Genomic DNA, 5,264 nt, shown 5'->3' with positions numbered 1-5,264 from the left:
GATGAAATCTCAACAAGTCTTTTCTGACCTCTATTATGATGCAACTAATGAGTTAGATGAACACTTAGCTACCTCAGAAGATTCGGGGTCAAAAAAAGAGCATACGAGAGCTCAATTACTCTTAAGGGGAGGGGAGGAAAAGTTTTTTGACTTTCCAAACCAGAAATCAAGAACACAAAAATGGTATAGACGAAAGAGAGACACCAGTATCGTGAAAACACAACCTATGCCATCAGTCTCAAGTAAAACACAATTCCTGATGCAAATAGATGCTAATGATTGTGTCAAGGACAAAATAACTGGCAGATATCCTTCAAACAAAAATTCAGAAATGTCTCAGACATCGAGAAAAACAAGGAAGGGTACTCAAGAAAAATCACAGAATAAGAAACCACTCATGACCAGAGTCGAGCGGAAAAAGAAATATCAAGAGTTGAAAAAAGCTCTAAAGGAGATATACACAACCGAAATGGAAACCACGGAAGAGGATGGTAAGGATGTAATGCATGTTCCATCCCATTACAAAAAGTATACTCTCCAAGATCGGAAAATCATAATTGAACACCCTTTTAGGGAACTACGGAAACAAGGTGAATCTTACGAAGGGCCTGAAAATGCTAAAAGTGTAGACTTGGCTGAACCAGGAGAAGAGCCTAGACTGCTTACATTGCGAATGACCTAGCAGAAGAAGAAGAAAAGCTTTTGCTGAACTTGAAGGAATACCGGGATATCTTTGCTTGGTCTTACAAGGATCTCAAGGGTGTTGATCCAGAAATCTGTCAACATACTATACCCATGAGAGATGATGCGAAACCAAGTAGACAGAGACCATACACTTATAATGAAACCAAGTAGACAGAGACCATACACTTCATTTACAAAATTGAACCAAGAGATTGGGTGTCTCCAATTGTGGTAGTACCTAAGAAGAATGGGAAATTACGAGTGAGTTAATCTCAAAAATGTGAATGCAGCTACCATTAGAGATAACTTTCCTCTTCCGATAACTGAGCATGTTTTAGAACGAGTGGTAGGAAAAGAAGCTTACACCTTCTTAGATGGCTTTTCGGGATACAATCAACTTTTGGTTGACCCAAAAGATCAGCATAAAACTGCTTTTGCAACAGAATGGGGTGTATTTGCCTATCGGGTTATGCCGTTTGGTTTAACTAATGCTCCAGCCACGTTTCAGAGATTGATGAGCCATGCTTTCAAAGAGTATCTTTGGGTACATGTAGATGCTTCAAATTTTGCTATTGGTTGTATACTAACCCAACCAGGAGATGGGAAAATTGACTTTTCTATTTCTTATGCTAGCCGACAATTGAACATGCCAGAAAAGAATTACACCACCACCGAAAGAGAAGGACTAGGAATGATCTATGCCATTAAAAAGTATAGACATTACCTATTAGCCAACAAGTTTGTGTTCTTTGTGGACCACCAAGCTTTGTTGTATTTGGTCAACAAACCATGCAGCACAGGGAGAATAGTGAGATGGTTCAACATTCTTCTCGAATTTGATTTCACTGTGGTTGTAAAAAAAGGCACTACACATCAACGAGCAGATCATTTGTCAAGGATTGTTTCATGGGAATCACCTAAAGGAGTAGACGATGATCTATCAGATGCCTATTTGTTCTCCGTGGAAATGATACCTAGATGGTCAGAAAACATTGTGTCATTAATGACTATAGCTCAAGTGGATTCACAAATACCACTTCCTCTCATAATCGGATTAATCGAGCAATCGGCTATGTATCAATTACTAGTTGGAAGGCTATACAAAAGAAATCGGGATGGGATATTTCTTTGATGCATTAACCCTGAAGAAAAAGAACAGTACCTAAGTCAAGCACATGTTACCATAGTAAAACTTCACTCTGCAAAAGACCAAACTATGCAACGAATCTTGAGACTTGGAGTATTTTGGCCGACTATGAGGAGAGATGTTAGATCTTTTGTAAAAGATTGCCCTCAATGTCAAAAACAACCACCCATTCCTCATGTAACATTGTTTCAAATGTCACCTGTTCCTAAGTGGAGTAATTATTTGGTTACTTACTTATCGAGCCGAACATTTCCTGAGGATATGAGTAAACACCTTCAAAGAGCAATTGAAGCTGAAGCAAGAGACTATGCTCTTATTGGGAACCAATTGTATCGGAGAGGTAAAGATCAACATTTGCGTCTTTGTGCAAATGAAATCGATTATATTCCCATTGTAGAACAAACACATGCTGGATTAGCTAGAGGTCACTTTTCTAGTGAGACTACCGCAAGAGCAATCTTGATGGCAGGCATATGGTGGCCAACACTTTTTGCAGATGCCAAAGAATATGTCTGAAGGTGTGATGCTTGTCAACGAGCAAAAATGCCAACACGAGTAGACATCATGCCCTTAAGACCAATGATGGGGGCTAGAGCCTTCACAAAATGGGGTATAGATTTTGTTGGACTGATACAGCCACCTGCTTATAGAACCCAAGCTCAATATATCATTGTAGCTACGGACTATTTGACCAAGTTGGCCGAGGCTAAAGCGAATCAAAAGAATGATGCCAAAACCATTGCTGCATTCTTATATGAGTATGTATTCACGAGATATGGACTGCCAATAGAGATTGTCAATGATCGGGGAACTCATTTCCTCAATGAGGTAATAGAGTATTTGCTTAATGAGTTTATGGTCATCCATAAAAAATCATCTCCCTATCACCCACAAGAAAACAAACAAGCTTAGCATACGAATAAAATTCTTAGCTCAGTACTGACCAAAGTGGTTAGTTCAAGAAGGACAAACTGGGAAATGAATCTCCATGCTGCTCTATGGGCTTATCGAGTTTCATTCAAAACAGCTCTAAATGCTACACCCTTTAACCTTGTTTATGGTCTTGATGCCATACTGCCAATAGAATTTCTATTGCCGACATTAAGGGTAGCACATAATTTTGAGTAGACTAGACATGAATTGTCAGAAAGAGTTGAAGATTTGGAAAAGCTAGACGAGCAAAGACTAACTGTTGTAGCTCATATTTATGCACAAAAGCGAAAACGAAAACAGTTTTTTGATTCCCACTTTATCACAAAAATTTTCAAGAAAGGGGACTTAGTTCTAATCTACTCCCTTAAGCAACACATTCCCAAGTTTAAGAAAAAGGGAAACGGACCATTTATCATTGAAGATGTATCTCCAAGTGGAGCAGTAAAATTGTCCACCGTAGATGGTGAACCAATGGCTAATTGGATTAGTGGATGTCGTTTAAAGAAATACAATTTTCCACTAACCAATGAATTGCTAGAGAGAATGCATGCAGCCACACAAAGGAAGATCAAGCGACAGCAGGTTATTGATGAAGCCCAAGACGAAGCTAGACTTTGGGGACTCAAGCGTAAAGCTGCTCTCAAGAACCAACAGATACTGCTTCCCATCAACACTTTGGAAATAGATGATCAAAAGCTCAACGTCAGTCTAAAGTGCTACCAACAGTTCAAGCAATCAGCGTGCTAAAACACCTTGATGGTACAATCAAACAAAGAGCACAAAAGCTACAAGATTTGCTCTTTGGAAGATATCAGCAGCAAACCTTGACATTGGAAACCCTTGAGTTAAATACTCAAGACCTAGCTCTTGCATAGCATATGGGTTTGAATTGCATTGATCTTCATATCATGGTAGAGCCAATCACGGCTATGCACAAACACAATTGCTCGCACGTAGTCGTCCCGGAGTACGCCACCTAGGAGGGGTGGAAGGGCACAAGTACTAAGTAATTAAGGGCAATGTTTGAAGAGGGAGGAAAAAGTTCCATGTTAACGTGTGATTTTTGTAAAATTACATAATAATGCCCTTATAATTCATCATCAAGGAAAAATTCACTGATAATATCTTCTCGATGAGTGTAAATAGTGTATATAGTATCAGAAAATCATCAAAAATAGTCTTTTTTTGGATATTTTTCATCATTTTTGTTGATGGGGAGGCTTAAAAATGGAGAAATCCAACAAAAAATAATAAAGCTGTGTTTTTGAAGGGATTTTCTTAATTATTGGATTTTTACTTTACTTTTTTAGAGCATTTTGCTATTTTCTTTGATTTTTTCAAATAAACAGGTCAAAATTGATAATAAATACAGGAAAGCTTAGATGGAAAAATAAAAGACACGATGGTGATTAGAAGGATAAGGCGGAAAAACACAAAAAATTTTGATAAAATCAGAAGAGAGAAGCGGGAAGCCTAAATTAGGCGACCAAGCCTACTTTTGCAAAATTCTTGTAGAACGAGCTACGGGAATCTGATCAGAGAAATTTTTGAGTTTAACATAGATTTCATGGCCTAGTAGGACTAACGGGGGAATTTGGGGAAAATTGGTCTAGGAAGTCCAGGTATAGATATCCATGGTAGGCTAAAACCACCTCATTTCCACTTGGAGCCTTTGCAGAGAGAGATTTCGACCTCTTTCGCGCGACATTTTCGGAGCCCACAGTTAACCTTTTTCAGCGCCGTCTCATATGAGACATGAGGGGTAAGTTCTTTACTGCAATAATGATCCATTTTGTACGGCCGGTAGCTAGTCTAAAGCCTTAGAAAAAACCCTAGAAACCGAGCAGTGCACGAAGACCTACGACCTAAAACTGACCATAGCGGCCTACCATCTTGACCAAATCAGATGGGATTTGAACCATAGCATGCCCTAACATAATAGAACCTTTCTATACCATCAGATGAGCATTTGGCTGGGGTCAAGGGGATCCCCAGTAGAAAAGTTAGGTTTTTGGCAAATGCCAGAATTCCGAACTGACTCCACAGATGGCTTGCTAATGAGGTCCATATACAAAGTATATGGTTGGTTTGGTGAAATCCATCAAGCAAATCCCTCGAAAAGCAAAAAACGGCTCGAAGGTTACAAAGCGTCAAATTCAACATACGAAGCCAAACTGACTCCAAATGAGCCAGAATTGGACAAGTAGCTTCACGACTATGCTACGGACAAGTCCAAAGCCTCAAAGTTGAGCGACCAACCCAACAGACAGAGTAATCACAAAAAACGATGAATTCAAAGTCGATAGAGCACAAAGTGATGCTGGCATGACCAAACTTGACCAAATTCAATTCAAGACTTTTAATAGGTGTATAAAACAAGTCTAGGTCATAATTTGTGGGTTTTGCAAAGTTTTTGTCACTAAAGTTAATAATCGCGATTATTTACTTTTGCATCAGTTTTGCTTGGAAATTATCAAATCATCTCACCTATCATGTGTAT

Source organism: Adiantum capillus-veneris, chromosome 21, assembly GCF_014529385.1.
Source record: "Adiantum capillus-veneris isolate H3 chromosome 21, ASM1452938v2, whole genome shotgun sequence".
In the NCBI taxonomy this organism is placed as follows: Eukaryota; Viridiplantae; Streptophyta; class Polypodiopsida; order Polypodiales; family Pteridaceae; genus Adiantum; species Adiantum capillus-veneris.
This window is presented reverse-complemented; position numbering follows the sequence as displayed.